This window comes from Piliocolobus tephrosceles, chromosome 1, assembly GCF_002776525.5.
Source record: "Piliocolobus tephrosceles isolate RC106 chromosome 1, ASM277652v3, whole genome shotgun sequence".
NCBI classification, from domain to species: domain Eukaryota; kingdom Metazoa; phylum Chordata; class Mammalia; order Primates; family Cercopithecidae; genus Piliocolobus; species Piliocolobus tephrosceles.
The window spans coordinates 150,157,430-150,180,229 of record NC_045434.1 but is presented as its reverse complement, the minus strand read 5'-3'; the positions used below and the strand labels follow the sequence as shown (position 1 = coordinate 150,180,229).

Sequence of the window (22,800 nt, the reverse complement as noted above, 5' to 3'; positions counted from 1 at the left end):
TGCTTTCCTTACCACAAAGTAAATAATGAACGTTAGTTCGTGTAAGTACTATTATAAGTTAAAGTACTAGGTAGATAAAAAAATGAATATATTTCAACATTTAAAATATGTTGTTTTTTAATGCATCACATCCAAATTGATCATTACTTTGTAAGTTTTACAAATATCCATGACACGTTCCACAATATTTGATGTTAAAATATTTGCTTTTATGACCAAATAACTACACATATTATTTTCAGTCCTTAATCAAAATATGGTCATGTATTTTTAAAGAAAAATTCATAGTCTGTTCTTAAATTTCCCTATTTCACTTTTATCATCATATTTTCAAATGTATTTGCTAATGTTATCTGCTTCTTTCTCTGAATGCAGTTTTCCTCTCTTATAGGAACAGCGTTGATTCTATATTCTTAATTTCAAAAGGTACTCACATTTCAATATAATTCTCTTGAGACTGTTTTTAGGAAAATAATAGAGTAAATGACAGAAATGAACTATCCATTGCAGTAAAATTTATCATGGAGTGTTGCATACCATTATCTCAAAAACATGCAGGGTAGTAATCACTTGGAGTAGTGATAACACATAATTGTATGCTAGTCATAAATTATAGGTGAATGGCAGTTTCAGCTAATGAGTGCCAAATAGCAGTGCAGGCACTGTAGTGATTAGGGAATATGTGGTTATAAATCCATTTATTTCTGGTGTATTACAAAGCTTTTCAAATTAAAAATGGCAGGTCTATAAATAGACGCCATACTGGGACACCTATATCCAAAAGTAAAAGACCTAAAGAAATTTCACTATCCCCACCTCCCATATCAGTTTAATGTTGTGGGATGGGGGACATAGAAGGGAATACAAATTAATGAAAAGTAGAAACTAAAAACAAAAATAATATAAATCTTTCTACATATATGTCCTTTCTTCAAAAATACTTCTGTCAGGTTAAATTCATTTTATATTACTTTAGGAAGAGCTTAGATATACTTAACCTCAGCTATGTTTTTTGTTCCCTTTTACATCTTAAATTTTATTTATGTTGCTTCTCTGATGTGTGAAAAAGGTCACTCTTCACTGACTGGTAGTATTTGTCTCTCTAGAGGTGACTTCAAAATCTTACCAAATAGCTATGATTTTATTTCTTGCCCCACAGATACTATATATTCCACTAGTCGCTATTTATGCTTGAGATACTATGAAATTTCTATTTATTTTGATACAGCTGAACTCAAAGGTAATTTATGAGGTAGAACTGAGTATAGATGATTGCAGTAATAACATTTCTTCCCCAGTTGATTCTTCACTTTAAGATATATTGTATATGTTAGTTTTACTGTAGCCCTTTGGTTGGAAATCTGAGATGCAATAAACACAGTTTTAAATAGTAAGACTTAAATAATGTTGTTTACCCCTGAAGTCCCATCTTAAGTGTTATTACAAGATTCCCTTGCAGAGGTAAGTGAACATATAAATGCATATTGAAAAATTTAGAAATACAGAAGTTTTAAAATATAAATTATGTCATTTTCTCTCAAATTATAGTAAAATTCATAAGGCACTCAGTTAATATTTTAGTCATTCTAATTTGCCTATCTTTGCCTTACCATTCCTGCTTTGCATCTTGTAAGCTGTCTTTCTGTTAGATTTCTGTGAGTAGGTTTGGTTACTATTTGGACAAAAATAAATAGATAACTACCAAAGTAAAAATGGCTTTTCCTGGGAAAGATTTTTACTTCTGCAAATTAACTTTAAAATTTATTTTCAGGAAATCAACTGTTGGCACAAAAGTCATCACATTTTAGAGACTTATCTGAAAGCACTTGCAATTTTCATCGCTAATTAAAACAAAATTTAGGCATATTCTTTTTGGTGAATTCAATATTTCTTTGCTCACAAAATACATAAAAATTCTACAGTACATTAATTGATTTTTAAATATTTTCATTTCTAGAAACTATTTAAAAAAGGCTTATTTGAGAAATTATGTATACAGTATATCTATGGCACAAATCATGTTTTACTCTAGTCTGACTACATTCATGCATCTTATTTGTCATAAGCTATGTGAGGGCAGGGACTATGGCTCATCTGCTTTTGTATCTCTCATATTTTAAACACAGTATCTTCAATGGTAGGTGTTTCCTAATTATTTGTAAAATGAATCATTTAATACATATTTAACACCTAAGGAACGGAGCTTTGTCAAAATCTAACATTTCAAGAGGTAGAAATCTGTACTATATTTGCATTTCCTAGCTGATTTGGTTGGTTTTAAATATCTGATAAACAAATACTGATAATTTTCTCTTTATCAAGGTAAATGTGAGAGAATATCAATATGTCAGCAGCAGATACTCAATCATGTATGATTTTAAATGGTTCGGTTGAAATTAAAATAGTAATAGTACCAGGTTTTTAGCACTGTAATATTGCTATGTATATGTTTTACTGAGTACTTTTGTGCCTAGACTTGGTTTAAACAGCTTTGCATTATTTCATTTAATTTTTAAATTTCCATGACTTAAGATAAAGAACTAAGCCAACAACAGGCCTATTCTCAGGCAGGTCACATTTAGATAACATATATATGAAAACTTAAGATCAAGAAATTGCTTAAAACAACTTGTGCCTGCACAAACTTAGAAAATCATCATATGCACTAAGGGTATTTGCACTAACGTATATGTATAAAAGTCTTCAGACTTTTCTTGATTCCTGGAGTGCTATATTTTGTTATCTTTTTTTTTACTCTTGAAATTATTTACATGATTCCACACAGCTAGTGAATGATGGATTCTGTAATTCAAACCCAGGTCCATTTGAGTCTGAAATTGATGTTTTCTGTCCTTTTGCTATACTGCCTCTCATGGTTATATTAATTACATCTCACTGGGCTAGCTAGATAAGGAAAGATTTTTAAATAACAAAAACAAAATCTGGCCACCAAAAAGATGTGTTCACATACTAATTCCTGGAACATAGGAATGTTACATTATATGAAAAACAATGCAGATATAATTAAGTTAAAGACTTTGAGATAAAGAGATCATCCTTGGTTATGCAGATAGGCTCTACATCCAGTGATAGCTGTCCTTATAAGAAACCCACAGGGAAGATCTGACAGAAGAATAGGAAGCAATGGGATCATGGAGGCAGAGGTTGGAGTGATGTTGTCACAAGCCAGAAACACCCGGGGCCACCAGGAGGTGGAAGAGGCAAGAAATAGAATCTTCTGAAGAGCCTACGGCGGGAACACAGTCCTGGCAGCACCTTGATTTTGGACTTTTGTCCTCCAGGCTGTGAGAGAACAAAGAGTAAATATCTGTTCTTTTAGGCCACCACGCTTTTGTCCATTTGTTATAAAAGCTCTAGAAATCTAATAGAGATTTTAATTTTCATCCAGAAACCATTGGGATTTTTAATCTCCATGCAGAATAGAAGGGACAAAAATATTTCATTAAAATATTTGTCTTTAACCAAGTTTTGAAAATTATTTGATTATATAATTTAATAAAATTATATCATTCACTCTTTTTTTTCTCTTAGCAAAATAAATCTCACAGGAGATGATAAAAACAGATATTAAATCTGTGCTAAAATGTGAATGAAATAACTTCCACCTTTATTTGGAAGCATATGCACAGAATATAACAACAGAGAATTGGAACCAAAGAGGATGTCCTAAAAAGGCTGCCTGGCTTCAGTGTTAGTGCCTTGGTTTGTGGCATCTTGTGCCTGCACTGTTACAAGGATGATTCCTTTTTTTCATTTATTTCTCTTGTTCTTTTCTTTATTTTTCTTTTTTCTTTTCTTTAGCACCTTAGGAGTCCTTCTGATTTTCATGCTGTATTTCCGTTTGATTCATTCATTGTGCAAAAGAAATTTTACTAGAGGAATTCAGCTTTTTACAGAATTCAGTCAAGGAAGTACATTACTTAGCAAAGCCATCATCACCATTCACCTTGTGCTTTTTATCTTCTCACTGCAGATACTCACACCATTGCCTCAGGAATCCAGTCTAAAGGACATGGGTCATGCACATTAGCCACATTACTTCAGGACATCCACAACTGTTCATTGGACATGCTGATTTTCCCTATTAAATTACTCACTATTTCTGTAGGGATTCAAAGTAAGCTTGAGATTCTCCTATCTTGGTAATATTTCAGCCAAATCAGATTAGGTTCACATTAATAATATGTATTCTTATGAAAATAAACAAAATGAATAAAATAGTAATTATGCTTTTACACTTAGGGATGTTAAGTAAATTTCTATTTAGTTTCTAAATTACATTATTAAATTTGTTTTTTCTTTGAGCTTCTGATAGACTATTAAACTATTTTGATAATAGCATTATTAAAAAAACTATTCTACAAATTGGTATATAAAGTTGTAATTAAACAGCACTTAGTTTTGAATAGAGCACTAATGAAATAGTAATTAAAATTAATACAAGTAATAGTGGTATATCCTAATCTGCTAGAAATATTTAAAAATTTAAGGGAGAGATATTTCTGAATCCTATACAAATAACAGTTCTTTTCATTTTAAAATTAGTCTGTTTTACATTCAGTGGCATATTAATTATTTCTGCAAATGCCTACATCTGAATTCATTTACTCAGTATCAGAGATTAGCACCTCTTCTCTTTTCCATAAATATGACAGAATAATGTAGGTGATCTGTGAAAAGGTGTATACCTTAATCATGATGTTACATTATCTTTATTCAGTTTCCTACTGATATTAATAGAAGCTTTAACTAACTCAAGAATAGCACAATACTGAAAATAAATATATATTCCTTTATGTTAATGTTTCCTACACTAATGTACAGTGAGTCAGTTTGGGACTCACAGAAAAGACATCATGGTAATCAAATTCTGGTGAGAAAAACGTAACATTAGGAGAAGACATATCAACTTTTTTCTTCAGTCAATGTTTTTTATTCCAGAAAGAACTGTTTTTGCATGTTGAATCACTTATTGTGAAAAAGGAATTCAGACTTTTCCAAAGAAGTACATAAAGGATTTCAAATGCATTCCTATGGTAAGGTGGAATATAGTCCACTTAATTTTAGAAAAGCAATATATGCTTAATGGGAAATAGGTAGGGGAGGCAGGTGGGGCATTGATAGTGGCTATTTTCTTTCTAGTGTATTTCTTCTGATTTCCTTTGACTTCCTATATTTATTTACTCATCTTTTACAGTCTTCTGAAAGTGTGTCTAATATACCTAGGCTATGTCTAAGGATATTAAAAAATACTGCAACCTAAAGAGGTATAGATAATTAGATTAGGAAGGATATGATAGGAGGAGAATTATGGACTAAAACTGGAGCTCTGCCACTTCAATGGAATGTTCTTCTGACCCATTTCTCATGCAAAATTTAGAAATCTGTAGCATTTTAAAAGTGAGGCCTGATACTACTTTTACAGACGCTGCAAGGTCTGTGTAATGACATCAACACAGGCATTAACCAATTTTAGATTAGTGTTCATAATCTTCCTTAAAACATAATCTGTAGAGTAGAAAATATGTTTGACTCTGCATCCCATACCCTCTTCACTATGCTGAGCTGAGTCCTAGCTGCAGATGTGCTAGCTATTAGCCATGCGACTGAAGGCAGGTTCTCTGTGGCTGAGCTTATTCTCCAGAAAACAAAAACTTTAGATAAAATAGATAATTTCCGAGATCCCTCCCAGTTCAAAACTTTTAATTATTAGATTTGTTTTTACCATGTAGTCAAATTCACTTACCATTTTGGGAAGAGATTATCATTGAATTCAAGCACCAGTTATTTGGAAAGAGAAAACTACTTATTTCTGATTTCTCCTAAGTGCAGGGCTTTAGACTGTATTGTGTGGTTATCATCAAGCCCAATGCTTCACATTTCATAAATCCGCAGCAAATACGCTTTTTTTTTTTTTTTTTAACAAATTGAGACCCTATTAATGTTCTAGTGTTGGTCTCTATAATCACATTTATTTATTATCAAAATGGAACAATATATACATAAGACTCATGCATAATCACAAAATCTAGAATGAATTAATCTAAAACTCCCATAAGGAAAGTTTACATTTTTTTTGTTTCTCTTCTTTTGTTTTTGCTTCACTTCAAGAACTCACATCGTCATATCATAACCTTGAAATACAGTTAAGAATTTCCATTCAAATATAGATCATTGAAGCAATGCAGATCCCATCAGCTTATGCAATATGTACGTGAACCAAGAGATAAAAGAGTAATGAGGTGGGTGTCCTGGATATTACTCTGAAATTTCAGTGCTATTGTTTTATTTTATGATTTACTGGAAGATTTCCTGTGGATATGCAAACTTGGAATACATTGGATTCAGAAGCAGGGTTTCCATTTCATTTATTTTTAACACCTGATAAGTGAATCTGATTGAGGGAGACTGGCTCCCGGCTATAGGAGCTGGCAGAATTTTTTTGCATGATCTCAACTGCAGATAATAATTATCTTTTTGTATTTGGGATTTGGATAGCTTTTTAAAAAAATTCCTTTTAAAAATGCTTTCCGAGTTTACAAATGAAATAAAAATAAATTTTATTGTGCATTTTCTCTTACAACCTCCTTTTGTCTTTGCACTAAGGGTTTTGAAGATAAATATTTATTTCCAACCACTTTAATCTCACTGACTCTAAAAGTAATAGATAGGTTTTGAGTGAAATGTCAACAAGAAAAAAAAGTATATTTTTAGTATATTCTTCAATGGATTTAAATTACAGAGCTCACAAAAATAAATAATTTAAAAATAGCGAGACATTTAATGTGATAGTTTTGGCTTTAGTTTGTATTTCTTTCATCTCTTGGAGATTTTTAAGGCAAATACCATCTGGAAATTGTAGATAATAGATAATAGTTACAGAATGCTAGGTAATACAATATATAAAAGATAAAACCAGAAAGTGGCCAGGAATGGTCGCTCACGGCTGTAATCTCAGGACTTTGGGAGGCCGAGGCAGGTGAACTGCCTGAGGTCAGGAGTTCGAGACCAATCTGGCCAACATGGTGAAACCCTATCTCCACTAAAAATACAAAAAAAAAAAAAAAAAAAAAATTAGCTGGGCATGGTGGTGTGCACCTGTAATCCAAACTACTCGGGAGGCTGAGTCAGGGGAATTGCTTGAACCAGGGAGTTGGAGGTTGCAGTGCGCCGAGATCGTGCCACTGCACTTCAGCCTGGATGACAGAGCAAGACTCCATCTCAAAAAAAAAAAAAACAAAAACAAAACAAAACAAACAAAAAACTAGAAAGTGCTTGCTTGTCCTTGGATTTCAAAAGATTATAAATAATTAAGATGCTATTTGTTATTGTTCAGATAAATTTTCTGCTTGAAGAAAATCTAGGTATCTTAAAAATGGTCAATGAGTGTATCTCAACAATGATTTTTTAGCTGACCACTTTAAAGGTTTTGTAAAAACTGAATCTAGAATATTTTCATTTTTTGTACCTACTTTTATTTTTTGTAACAGAAAAGATATTAAAGTTGTTATTTTCCAAAAAATATATAAGCAACGCAGAGAACATACCAGATTACATACTTTTACTGTCTTGTCATTATGAAATTTTTTACAAGAATATTTTCCTTTCTAAAACTTATAATGGGCAACGTTCTAGGAAAAATAGTAGAAAGGTAGAAGCCAAAAAAAAGGAACCCCAACAAAGAGAGTAAAGTGCAAAACAAAAAAAAAAAAAAAGTAAAAGAAAGAAAATAACAGCACCCTTGGAAGGTACAATTCAATACCTAATTCCACTCTCTGCCAGAATAAATTTCTTTCCAACCTGTGTCTCCTCAGTTGCTGCTAATACTATTCCAAGTAAGATGGGACATGTTTGAAGAGTAAGTTACCAGTAGTCCAGGTGAGCTATCTAAACTGATTGTATTGGTGATGAGTTTTTCTCAAATTGCAAGAGCTGCATTATCAAAGGTATGGTTAAGAGAGAATGAGGTCTCTCTAGAGTCTTTTTTTGTGAGATCTAGCACTGAAGATAAAATAACCTTTTATTTCAGCCTTTATAGTGGTGGGAGAGATGCAAATTACATGAGATTGAGCAAAAACTATCACCTTGTTTAAATATGAAAAGTCCTCTCTGAGTGAACAAGAGTTAAGGGTAAAAATTTAATGAAGTGAATAGATCTTTTGACATTTAAGAAGTCTTTTCTTTATGCCATGATGCTAAAGTGTATTTCTTTATTTCTTAAATTTATTTAATTCTAAAGTTCCAATGTTTTCATGTTTTCTACCCTGGATTTTGTGACACACTAGAAAGATCACTGAAAATAAATACAAATTATGGCCCTGAAATTCCACCTAACAACTACCAAACTCAACTCAAAAAGCAAACCCATTAAAAAGTGGGCAAAGGACATAAACAGACACTTTTCAAAGGAAGACATACATGTGGCATCAAGCATATGAAAACAAAGTTCAATATCACTGATCGTTAGATAAATGCAAATCAAAACCACAATGAGATACCATCTCACACCAGTCAGAAAGGTTATTATTAAAAATTCAAAAAAATAACATGCTGGCAAGGTTGCAGAGAAACTGGAACACTCATACACTCTTGGTGGGAGTATATATTAGTTCAACCTTTGTGGAATGAAGTTCAGTTATTCCTCAAAGAGCTAAGAACAGAACTGCCATTCAACCCACCAATCCCATTACATAATCTGGGATAACACAAAGGAATGTAAGTCATTGTACCATAAGGACATATGCACATTTATGTTCCTTGCACTAGTCCCAATAGTAAAGACATGGAATCAACCTAAATGTCCATCAATGCTAGACTCGATAAAGAAAATATGGTACATATACACTATAGAATACTAAACAGTGGAAAAAAAAAAAAAAAGAATGAAATCATGTCCTTTGCAGGAACATGAATGGAGCTGGAGGCCATCATCCTTAGCAAACTAACACAGAAATAGAAAACCAAATACTGCATGTTCTCACTTACAAGTTGGAGCTAAATCAAGAGAACACATGGACACAACGAAGGGAACAACAGACACTGGGGCCTACTTGAAGGTAAAGGGTGGGAGGAAGGAGAGGAACAGAAAAAATAGCTATTGGGTACTAGGCTTAGTACCTGGGTGATGAAATAATCTGTACAATGAACCCCCATGACAGGAGTTTACCTGTGTAACAAACCTGCACATGTATTCTTGAACCTAAAGTGAAAGTTAGAAATAAAAATAATAATAGAAAGTAAAAAAGAAACTGTTTCTACAACTTATAAAATAGAAATAATACCACTTCCATCTGTGAAAAATTCCAGATTGTGGTGAGAAGCAAATCAGATGGTCAATAGAAAAGCATTTTGAAACTTTCTAATGTGGGTTAAAGTTCCAGACTGATTGTATTTACGTCTTCAATTCATCCTCCAATTACACTAAAATGTCAATAAAGAAGAACAAAGAACAACCCACAAGGACAATGGAAATAAATCTGGACATGAGAGTAAATGAAAAGTTTTTGATGATAGGAAACTTATGGATGACTAGTTACTCACAAAAAAGAAGGATGAAAATGCAGTTTCTTCTGAGGTGGTGAGCAAAAGAAGCAGGTCAATCTAAGCCACAGAAACTTACAAGGACTAAAAAAATCAGACACCAGCTAACTTAGAAAGTGGGAATGAGGGGTGTGGCTGAAAAAAAAGACAAATGGTTAAAGTCGTGTATAACTTGGATCATTCTCCATCTTACACAACCAGAGAAATTTCAAAGACGCTAATGTCAAGGGTGGCTGCCCAATACTGGATAAAACATTATGGTGATAATGAAACAAAACAAAACAAAGAATATTGTTAATCGTTTCAGCGTGGTAAAAGTGAATACTGCAACTATAAAGAAAATGCAAATGAGAAAAAAGAGTTCCTGCATAATGACGATATTTAAGTGCCCAAATAACAGAACATGCATGCTATTTAGAAAAATGGAGATATGTGCAGACAGAAATAGCCACAAGAGTTACAAGAGGTTACTTCCGAGGAGCCAGAAATAGTAGTGGGAAGGCCTGTATTAATCTCTGAGTTTTAAAGTATGCATGTATGTTACTTTTTTTTTTTTTGAGACGGAGTCTCGCTCTGTCGCCCGCGCTGGAGTGCAGTGGCCGGATCTCAGCTCACTGCAAGCTCCGCCTCCCGGGTTTACGCCATTCTCCTGCCTCAGCCTCCCGAGTAGCTGGGAGTACAGGCGCCCGCCACCTCGCCCGGCTAGTTTTTTGTATTTTTTAGTAGAGACGGGGTTTCACCGTGTTAGCCAGGATGGTCTCGATCTCCTGACCTCGTGATCCGCCCGTCTCGGGATCCCAAAGTGCTGGGATTACAGGCTTGAGCCACCGCGCACGGCCGTATATTACTTTCATAAAAATAAAAATTCAACCTAAAAATAAAACAAACAAAAAATTCAAATGTAAGTCATTATTTTTTGGCAACACGGTGCAACATTGGATCCATTCTCTTATGCATAGCATTGTGGTATATTCAACAAATATTATTGTACATTTTCCATGTGCCAGGATTTATTCTAGGCAATAGGGAAAAAGATAATATCTAACATTCAAAGAATGTTATGCTACCATTTATTTTCATTTTTCATTTAATTCTTCTAGAGTCAGTATAGAGTAAATATGACTCTATACATTTTACAGATAAGAAACATCTCCCTATCCCTACTGGAACACAGCATGTGGGAAAGTTGGGAACATAAATATGCATCTGCTTTAAAAGCCCCTTTAATATAACCAGCTCCCACCTTTCCATGGCTTCTTCTCATCTACAAAATAAAGTCTAAGCCCCTTAGCACATAACCTAATATCACAAGGCTCAACCTCAGTATCACAAATATGCAGTGTTATGATCACATATTAGCAATGCAAGGCTCAAACTCTCTAGGTTGTGGTGTGCCACTTCCTGCCCTATATGTCTTAATTTTGCTAATACCAAACTATCTCTACTGGAGTATCAGGCCTCAGTTATCCTGTGTTCCCATGTTATTCCCTCTCCTTAAAATGTTCTCACCATCCTTCTTTATTTGGCTTCCTCTTTTCATTCTTTATCAAGTCTATCTTTGTGTGATCCCTTCAAAAAAGTTTCCCAAACTCTGAAATCGAGTTATATTTCTTTCTTCTGTGCATCTGTAGTAAGAGTGTCTTCATCTACTTCACTAGTTACAAACCAAATGCTTAATATTTTATCTGTAAGACATTGTAAAATTCATCATTGTACCCCAAGAGCTACTAGGTTTAAGGTGTAAGATTCATGTTCCCTAAAATGAATCTAATAGTAGAGAGAGCAATATTACATGGAAAACTATAATTCTAGGTAGACATTGAGAAGTACTATGATAAATGAGAGTCTCCCATTCTTTGAGAGTTGGTAGAAAGAAGATATTACAGAGAGTTTGTTGCCTGAGGAAAACTTTGATTAGGTTCATCTCATGATTAAAGCAGAGGATACAATGCCCAGTAAGAGGATGCTAGAAGGTCTTACACAAGGCCATCAGAAAGCAGAAGTCTCCTTCTAAGGAAGACTAGCTCCATTTTACTCATGTGCTCAGTGGAAAGCTGCGTTCCAACACTTGAAGGAACTTGAACATCATGAACAGGACTGGGTATTAGAAGAAGTATTTTGAGATGTGTATAGTGGATGGGAATGGTGGAAGTGGTGGAAGTGAAGCTTGACAAGATTATTGAAAAGATATTCATGAAAGTACCATGAAAGAAGCTGCAGACAACAACAGAGGAGAAAGATTATGGGAGACTTATCAGGTGATAGACTTTACAAGGTTTAGTGGAAGGCATAAGGGCAGTGACAAGGAGATGTCATTATGGATTCAAGGTTTTGAATCTCAGTGTAAGAATACAGCACCGTAACAAGAATGTTAAGTCTAATGGCCCCAGCCTTACCAGTAACTAGAAGGTGAGATTCGGAAGGGTTAGAAGGGTTAGAGGCTTCATGTATAACAGTGAAAAAGATGAAACTTTCCCTACAGTTTATACTCATGTTGTGAACTATTAAAATATTTCAAATGCACATCTAGATTAGAACCATTTGTTTCTTATTTGGAAACATAAATCATATTGTTTAGCACTGTATACATTGTGGAGGCTGCAATAATGTTTAATGTCTTGTTTGAGATATATATATATTTGCATCCAATGAGCAATGTCCTATAAACAAGTAAGTAATTTGTGACATTGTTACTATCTGGTTCTTTCAATTTACAAAAAGGAATAAGAATGTCAAGATATGCCAGTTAAGGATATACAATGTAAATGAAAACCTAATTTTTAAAAAAGGAAATCTCTCGGTATTAGTTCGGTATTAAACCCATGTACTTTTATATAACTTGTTTTCTTCTATGTAACTTTCAGCATAACAGAAAAGAACTTCTCAATCCCCACCGTCTCCTGTCCCAAAAGGGTTAGCTTTCTTTGGTCTAACTATTATTTGGCATAGCACAGTGGACACAGTATCTTGATGATACAGTACAGCCAGCCTAGAATTCCAACTTGTTTAATTTTTGTCAACACTCTTTTCATAAAAGAAATGATGTAGCTATTGATTTCAAAATGTCTGAATTCGTTTTTTCATTTGCTTTCCCAATTGCATAGAGTTAGCGGCTACATATATTATTTCCTTCGAACAATTCTACAATGCTTATTTTATTACAGTGCATCCAGCAGGGGTTCAATAAATGCCAACTGATTAACTTGGAGCAGACAGCACAGTGTTTGCATCCATGTAAAACTCTACTTGGATTCAGACACTCAAATAGAGGGCTAGCAAAAACAAAGCAAAATTACTTCATTGAACTTAGTTTAATTAGAAACTGCCTGCCACAAACATTAATTTAGGAAGATATCAACAAGTATAAATGAAATATAATGTATAAAACTCTATTTCAAAGAGGAGAAATACCTGAAGGGCTAACCATGCAAAAACAAGAAAATGGTGAGGTTCCTTGTATCAATACAGATGGAAAGATAAGTGCATTCTACTTCATATATATGGAATTATCTGAGAATATCTTCCTCGGGTGTTGATGTAATCATTGTAGTTCTTATGAATCCTGTACATAAAACAAAACCCCTGCACATGCTACCTGGATTTAATACATTTAAAATAATAAATGTTCTTTTTAAACTATGTTTAATAGTTTAATCATACAGAAAACAACATGGGTCATAAACATTTGTCAGTCATTTAGAACACTTTGCAGTTGAAATTATTTTACCTGTTTGTTGTGGGTGATATTTGTAAAAAGTAAGAAAAATGCTGATTCAAAGTTAACCTTCAAATTATTGAAACTATTAACTATTATGAAATTTAATAAATAAGTCAAACATAGCATTTTCACTTCAATACATTGATGAAGCTATAAGTACTTCTACACAGCATTATTTGGAAAATGAAATAACGGAAAGTGCTTATTTCTTTTCCTGAGAAAAAATCAGATTAAATAGCTTTTTATCTAGGGTTAAACACAAATACATTTTTTTTTTTTTTTTTCTGACAGAATTTACTCCTATGGACCACATAATGGAAGGAGATACTTGCTGCATTTGTAGAGCAAAGCATAATTCACTTTCTTCCAAAAATTTTGGCCTACTCCACAGGGGCTTCAACTTATGTAGGTTTTACTTTGAGCAAATACAATCAAATTAAATGCACTTCAGTCCTTTTCAACTGCTAAGTCTTCATAAGTTCAGACTGCTGTGTGGACAGCTAAAGTCTCAGAAATGAAAGATGTATAAAGAACAAACGTCTGTGAGTCTCACAAATAGAGACTGGACAAAGGGATGCATATATGTACAACTGTGCATCTGTATTCAACAACATGTGGCAATTGATCAAAATAGCAAGTAAATACACAGGATCATACTCCACTTTATTTGTAATTAACTTATTTTTTCTACTCATAACTTGAAAAAGTACTCAACATATTTTTTTACTAAAAATAATCATCTATTCTTCAAATAATTGTGAATTAAAACATTCATGAAACTGTTCTACCAGTCATATAATCAGAAGGCCAAAAGAGTCTCAAAACTTTAATTAATCAAACTATGAAATTAATAAAATGTGTCTCTGAAAGATGTTGTGCCATTCCATTTTACCATGTAAAGCTAGCCCCTAGTAAAAGGAGTTCAAGTTTGCCATTTCAGTTATCTCTATGCTATCCTTTGATTCATTTTTTTCTCCCCCATTCCCATTTCCTCTTTACTGCCTCCTGCCCACCCATAGCCTTATAATCCTAACTTCTGGCTAAACCATTTAGTCATCACCTATTGTGTACAATTACTTCAGAGTCCTACTGCGCAACGAAATATTTATTCTGTTGAAATAACTTGTTTAAAAATTAAAAAAAAAAAATGATGTGTAGATACAGGGTCTCACCATGTTGCCTAAACTGGTCTCAAACTCCTGGTCTCAAGTGTTCTTCTCACCTCAGTCCCCCAAAGTGCTGAGATTACAGGTATGAACCACTGTGCCTAGCTTTGAAATAACTTTTAATGTCCATTTTTCCACTTGTAAAACTAACACATGTCTAGTATGAAAAACTTAAAAATTATAGAGAAAAACAATAAAATTAAAATTTGTATGTTATGCTGACTCTGGGATTAGGCTACATGTTTTCAAATTCTGGGACCGTTGGCAAATAATTTAATCTCATTCTCATTGAATCATGTGTAAAGTAAGCCTAATAATAAGTCCTATCTTATATAGGTTGTAGTGAGAAATAATTTTTAAAAGTTATGTAAAATGAATATAAGAATACTTGGGATATAGTAAGAGTACAGTAAATATCTTGATATTATTTTTCAGAGAAATTGTTGATACATTAATACCAATACAAATATTTCCAGTCACAAGGCCAGAATTCTAGGTCTGTCTTTACTTCTTTTTAACTGTATAAACTTAAGCATGCTTTTATTAATAAGAATAATGATATAAAATAATAACTAATGCTTAAATGAACCAAGCATAATTATAGCCTTTTGCATATATTATAAATAAAGTAATTCTCCTAACAACCATAGAAAATAAATGCTATTATTATCCCTATTTTTCAGATTAGGAACTTGAGGCAAAAAGAAATTAATCATCCACGATTACCCAGCTTGTAAATAGTAAAGCCAGAATTTGAACCCAGGCAATTTGTCTCCAGGATCTGGGCTCTTATCCTCTACATCACACTGCACTAATCTCTGTGAGCTTTGAATTCTCATTCTATATTACAAGAATTAATAATCTGTTCTTCACAGGCAAAATCATAATCATAAATAAAAAGTAGCCAAAAGTATAGTAATGTGTGAAGTATCTCATATGTTAAAGTGTTTGAAATACTATAAAAATATGAAGATATGCTGGCTATTTCTTGAATTCGCTCCCTTCTCTGTATCTTTTAAGTCAGGAAAATATTTCCCTGTAACTCTGTATAATAAAATATGTTCAAATCACTGTGGTAAGCACTTTATGTGTAATAGCTCATTTAATCTTCATAGGGTTGTGATATGAGAAAACTGGGGTGTATAAAGGTTAAGTAACTTGCCCACGATTATACCACAGATAAATCCCTCAACTGGGATTTGAATGTGGGAAGCCTCATACTGGGGTCTACATAATTGTATGTTATATTTTATACAGTTTCTAGGGGAAAGAGGAAGGATATATTTATGTCCTAGTTTTTCTATGTAATGACTTTGAAAGTGTATGGAAAAATCTATTAAATTACCTATGTACACAATTTTATGATTTCTAGAAATGGTAACCATAGAGTAATGCACAGAAAAGACGTAAAAGTACTTTATCTCCTTGAATCCATTAAGAATATCATTTATTTTACATCAGTGGCTTCCCTTCCCAAATACCTAGAAAATTAGGATATTTAATAGGTTTGTTTATTCATTCTCTAATTGGTAGACAAATTTTGCTTCACCATACTTGGAAGCACATTTTAGTTGATGAAATAATTTTCTTCAACCACCAGGGTTTCTTGTGTTTGAAAAGAGGAAAACTTTGCTCATGAGAAGGAAACCGGAAAAGAGAGCACTTGAAGTACATTTAGCTGAGAAAATATGTAAGAAAATACTGTAAAAGGAAAAGGAAGGAAAATCTTGAGTACACATGAAGTGGAAAATACTCATATATATTTATTTGCTTCCCAATCTTATCTGGAAAGACACAGCTAATTAAATTTGGTTTCAGTGTGTGAAAATTCTATATGTGGTAGAGTAATTGTTTTCATCACTTTATAAAATATAGCTCAGCTACAAAAACATTTAATCCTCTAAATCCAGGATATTTATCACTAGCTTAAAATTGGGCACCAGGCCTTTACCACAGCTGGTCATTAATCTACCAGATATGTTCCACACAATAGTGCATTATGAGAGTTTAAAAGAAACATTTGTCTTGGCTGAGTGAATGTTTAAGTTTTCTTTTCTACTTATTTGGACTCTGCAACTCAGTAACACTGAGATATCCGTTTGGCACGTCTGGTCTGGCCCTACAGACTGACCTTCATCCTCGGCTTCTTCCCAACCCCTTCTGCAACTATGCTGCTATCCCACTCAGTCCTGCTCCCATCTTTCCCCTTCTGCTCTCTCCCTTTTTCTGCCTTCCTCCAAGAATGCATACCATGAAGGGATTCCAAATCTCAGAACATGCAGAGGGGCCCCATGATGTTGATCAACAGAATCAAAGTAGTCTAGAAATAAGGTTGGTGTTTCAAAATAATTTTCAAGTATCTGGTCTCTCTGGGCTACCCATAATAAGACAGACCTTTCCCTGAAATCCTGACCAGCTACAGGTGCCTTCATCGCAATGTGTCAGATTTGCAGATTCTCAGAGTCCATTCTCATCAGCGTATTTGCTGCTTTCTAGCAATTCTCCTGTCAGAGATTTCTCAGAGTTCTTCTGTCCCTTTTCCCCAGCACAACAGTCTTAAGTGCAAAAAAGAAATGACAATTTTGCAGCAGGGAACTGTAGAACCTACAGGTCAGTATGATAATCTACAAAAGTGAAAAATTGCAATATATGCCTTGATACTGGTATTTCGAGGCAGAAATAGTTAACTCAAAAATTTGGTGCTCTAAAAGCAGAATTTTGAGTGTTTTCTGAGCAAGAAATTTCCAGGGAAAAACTTTTTTTTTTTTTTTTTTTTCTGTCTCTGGAATCACACTGCTTAGGAAATACCTAACCAGTCTACTTTTTCAACAGTATACCTTTACTAGAATTCCTAAAGAGTTAATGTCCAATTCCCTCCCAGAGTTGCTTAATCCTGTATGTTCTATAACCTTAACTTACTGAATCCAGATAAAAGTAACAAGATGTAGGAATAGCAAGTAATGAAAGAAGTACTCGAGGGTTTCAATCAAGGCCTGGTGTCAGCTTCACATCTGACACACAAAAAAGAGATAAAGAGACAGGCGGGAGAGAGAGTGAGAAGCAATAGCTACCAGGGAGAAATACAAACCACTCACATGGTACTGATCTATGGAAGGGGTAGGCGAAGGGGAGACAGTGCGGATGTAAGACTAAATAATGCTGACCAAATAGTACACTGCTGAGCAAACAAAGAAAGGGGCGGAAACAGAATGCAAGACATTGACCTTCTCACTCACTACTGCTGGAACGTGAAGACGCCTAGTGGTCTTCAATGATCCAATTTATTTGATTACATGGGGTTAGAGCATATTGGAGAAGATATCACAGAAGCGCATTCCCCACAGCATTTCAGCTACCATTCAGCAGTAGGAAACAAACACCCCCATTTGTGCCACAAAGGGGAAAATTACATTCATTTCTGGCCAGGGGAAAATGTTTGGAATAGTATGATGAATTGAAGAAATCAAAGGATTTTTTTATAAAATCTCCTTTATCAAAGCCATTTATTTTCTGAGTCTCTTCTTAGTTCCTTTTCTACACAATTAACTCTAAAAGAATTTGTGTAAACCAATCAGCTTTGACACAAGAAATTTGAAAGAGGAGCCCTTCATTCAAAAAGGATGCTTTGGGGACTGTTCAACAAAACATCTTAAGAAATTATTTTCCAGTTCTAAGTCTCTAATGACGAAGAGTCTGTTTCTTATTCCCTAAGACCACTCACAGGCCATAGATGAAGAGCATGTACCGAAGGGTCCCCTGGCTCTTGTGGCCACTGTGCCTATTAACAGCAAGAAGAGTTCACAATTCTGCTGACACCGCATGCCAGTCAGGCCATGTATCATTTGTCTTTTGGTCACAAAACTACCCTAAGGAAGTGAGTCCTCCCCTCCAATCATGCCAAGAACAGAGGCCAGAGACAACCGTGTAAAAGGGAGGAAGAAAAAAGAAGGTGTCATGGGGATGCTATGAAGAGTAAAGGAGAGAAATAAGACAGAAAATAGAAACATACATTTTTCAGGTGAGGAAAACATAAAACAGGAAGGAGGGAAAAAAACTGAAGATGCTAAATCTAAAGGGGCACAAGGTACTCAGTTAAATACATGTATAGGTTTTACAGTGGGACACACATAAAACATGTCTATTATAAAGAACCACATGACTAGAGAAATCACAGAGAAAAAACACCTGCTATGGCGACATATGATTTAATAAAAAATAAAATAGCTGTGGCTACACAGCTAAACATCCATTATCTTCTGGAATGCAAGGAAAAGCCACATATCCATGCCATGATGTCAAGGCAATGAACTCTATCATACTGGATGTAAAAAAAAAAAAAAAAAAAAAAAAAATGCTTTCTATGTTCTGAAGTAGACTTAGGGAGATACACAAAACTAAGAAATCAAAAGAATGTTATTACAAAGTTTTTCACCTCAAGCATCCAAAATTATGTATATTTTTTTCCACTGAGACTACCAAGTGAAAGCAAAAGCAAAATCTAAATGCCTCGGGGTTGGTGCTAAAGTAGAATGAAAAGAGGTGAAATGCTGAAGACCTGTTTTGCCATCTAAACAAATTTGCCTAAGCTGATTCTGCAGGAGTGTACACAGAGGTGATATGAGTCCCAAAGTACATGTAAACCTAAACACTTGTTTACCAGCCTTCCACTCCCACAGATGTTCAATGAGAACAAAATAAATTAGATCAACATTTTAAAAATGCATCCAGTAGCTATTTGCCCAGGGAAAGAAGACAAGTGGCTATTTCAAAAGCTGATGTACCAGGTCAGAATACTCAATATATGATAAAAATTAATGAGCCAGTAAGTGATCCAGCTGCAGATCTGATCAATCCAGCAACTGCATTTTGTGTTGCCTAAGTAGAACAAATGAGTAATGGCATTTTATGGCTAGAGCTTACACAACTGAAAATGTTATTAATAATTTTAATCCATCTTTAAAAATGACCCAAGTCCATTAAAAAAAAAAATCCTGCCAGCAGCTTATTCTGTAACTTTTGGGAAAATAAAGCATACGTGTGACCATAAATTGCACCAGTGAGTACAGTACAGAAACCACAACTAATTATTTCTATTAAATTGGTCAGTATATTTCTAACCTCTAAAAAAACTTTTTTTAAATAAAATATGAAACAGAATAAATAAGCTATCAGAGTCGTTTTCTATCATAGCTTTCCCATTTGTGACTCTCTCAGTCAAAACTCCTCGTCTAGATTTTCTCATTTATATACCATTGCAATTAATGTTTTTTTAATCACTCATCATATGTAAATCCCAATGTACTTCTAACTCTGCTGGCTGTTTTCTCTAAATCTTTTTGATCTCTGATATACATCTTAAAATGATATAATTGAAATTGGACCATGTACAACAAGGATGCATGATCTGATATGAAGTCATTATGTTATTTTACTATTAAAGGTTTTACTTCTCCTTTTGTATAAAATACTTTTATTATCAACTATGAAAATGCAGCTGAAATTTGTCTTCTCTGTGTATCATGCTGCTTTTCTCATAGAATCCAAAATGTGCAATAGTGTGATCTACAAAGAGCATGTCAGCTTTCCAAAAGTTGTTGATCTTACGTAGAGAAGTTGAATTTCATCTGTCACAGCTACCTGATTCCCCAGAATGCTTCAAGTTTGCTGAAGCGCCTCGACAATTATGAGTTCTTCAATAACATTATTATTTAATATTGGTAAATAAGAATACTGCTTTTTTCTATTATACTATAAACATTATTTTTATTCAAAGACTTTAGTAAATTATCATTGAAAGTGATATATTTTGGTAACCTTTCCAAGATCCAAGATCATGTCCTCTCTTCCCAGTCAGCTTTAAGAAGAGTCTTAATATTTGATGTTGATATAATTTATGATATTCTGGAAAAATTGTTGGTCATAGCTATGAAATGCATGCCAAGTAATATATTTTTATATTTCATTTAATAAGTTTGAATAATAGTGTGGTTTCCATCATTTATTCCTGGTAAAATGATGATAATTGAGGGAAATTATAAAACATCTGTTTCTTAGAATAGTCCTAGTCTACCAAAGCCACAGATTACATTAGTAATTCTGAAAAATACATGACACAAAGTATCTCTGGATACATCTCTAATACTTTCTAATTTTCATCAAAACTCTACTTAGTCCTTGGCTCTCTGTTCTTTTCACTCTGCATTTTGTTTCTGAGAAAGCTCAATCCATAAACACATTAATAAAATGATTTCTTAATAATGACTCTCCCAATCTATATCTGTAGGCACACACACACACACACACACACACACACACACATATTTAATGACTAGAAGACATTCACAGATACCACAAATTCCCTGTGTCCAATTGAACAGTCTTTCCTTGCATCAATCCTGCTTGTTTCCTTATATTCCCGTTCTTTTAATAAATATCCTGTATTTCAGAACAGAAAACTGAGTGGTATTCTAGAAGCCATCATTTTCTTTATTCCCTGCTCAACTTCTCCAAAATACAGGCTTCTTTGCTCAGGTGGTCATAAATGCTTACCAGGACTATTGCAGTTACTTCCTAATTAATTTATTCACATCTACTCTTTTCTCTCTGAGATCTACCTCTAGTCCTCTGTTACAGTTAGCTCTCAAGTTTCATATTCCTCCTTTATAATCTTAATATTATGTGATCGATGTCATATTTTTAAAATCACATATTTTAGTAACATCTGACTCAGTCTCAGCTCTTATGATTTACTCTCTCCCCTTTCAACCACTACTCCCTCCCACTAATAGCAAATACATCTTTTGTTTATGCTATAGAAAACACATTTACATTTTAAACAGATCACTTTTCCGGCTTCTGTATTTTGGCTAATGCTGCACCTGGAATGTTCTTACCTCTTCTTCATCTGAAGAGCATTAAGTGGTCCACAGAGCTACTAAAACTTAGCTTCAACTCCTCTGGGAAGACTCGTGATCTCTGCACTCTCATACAACTTATATTTACTTCTACCAAAATACACTTCTCTATACTCTAACTGATATCTACTTACCTACTTAATCCACTAGGTTGCAAATTATTCCCAACCTAACCTATTATAGGTAGTCATGTGTAGTTTTTTTTTTTTTTTTTTTGAGACAGAGCCTCGCTCTGTGGCCCAGGCTGGAGTGCAGTGGCATGATCTCAGCTCACTGCAACCTTCGCCTCCTGGGTTCAAGCAATTCTCCTGCCTCAGCCTCCCAAGTAGTTGAGACTACAGGTGCACACTGCCACACCCGGATAATTTTTTTTCTATTTTAGTAGAGATGGGTTTCACCATGTTGCCCAGGCTGGTTATGAACTCCTGAGCTCAGGCTATCTGCCTGCCTTGGCCTCCCAAAATGCTGGGATTACAGGCGTGAGCCACTGCGTCCCAGCATGAGTGTACTATTAAATATATAACATCATAGTCTACTACCAATATAGATGACTTAAGTGACATTTTTGAAGAATAGCTTTAATACCCCTAGGGGTATTATTTAAAAATTGTATGTGTATTTTATATACATTATATTCACTTTTAGTATAGAAATTAAATTATGGTAATATTTCAGGGATAATTAAAAATAAGTATAAAAATTAAAAATGGGAATTTATATGTAAATTACTACAAGATTACAAATATTGCAGCACTAAAACTGTCAAATATTTGAAGGACTCAGTACTGTATGGTATTCTTATAATATCCATAATTATATAGCTAGAATGGCACTACCCAGTTGAAATAGAATGTAAGCCACATATGTAGTTTTAAAATTTCTAGTGGTCAACTTAAAAAAATAATAATAAAAAGATAAGGTGAAATAAATATTAGTAATGTAATTTATTTATCTCAATATATCCAAGCTACTATTTCAACATGTAATCAGTATAAAGTTATTGAGATACTATGGAACCCTTTTTATATGCAGTCTTTGAAATCTGTCACGAATTTTATAGTTATAGCACAGTTCAATTCAGAACAGCTACACTATAAGTGTTCAGTAGCCACACATGGCTAGTGCCTACTGTACTGGGAAGTTCACAAAGATGGGTGGCTCAAATCTATTCCATAATAAACAGCAGCTCTGAATGAAATCTTAGTTGCAGCCAGAAAACTGAGTTTTTAAAATCTGTTTGCGTGTTTGTTTGTTTTTTGAATACCAAAAACAATGACCAAAGTCAAGTTTAAATTATTTTAAAAGAATTAACCTTGATAGACATCTCCAATATAAAATAAGGATGACTAAGGAAATATGGGTTTTCCCAGTCACATTATCATGCTATACTAAATGAGTATATATACTGATTGCAGATTTCCAAACAAACTAAAAGAGAGAC

General features: G+C 33.9%; 1 protein-coding gene across 2 annotated transcripts in view; it reads right to left on the bottom strand.

Moving 5' to 3' along the window:
- Positions 1 to 22,800, bottom strand: part of NEGR1 (neuronal growth regulator 1) — an 896,443-nt gene that overhangs the window by 572,360 nt on the left and 301,283 nt on the right. The window lies entirely within an intron of this gene.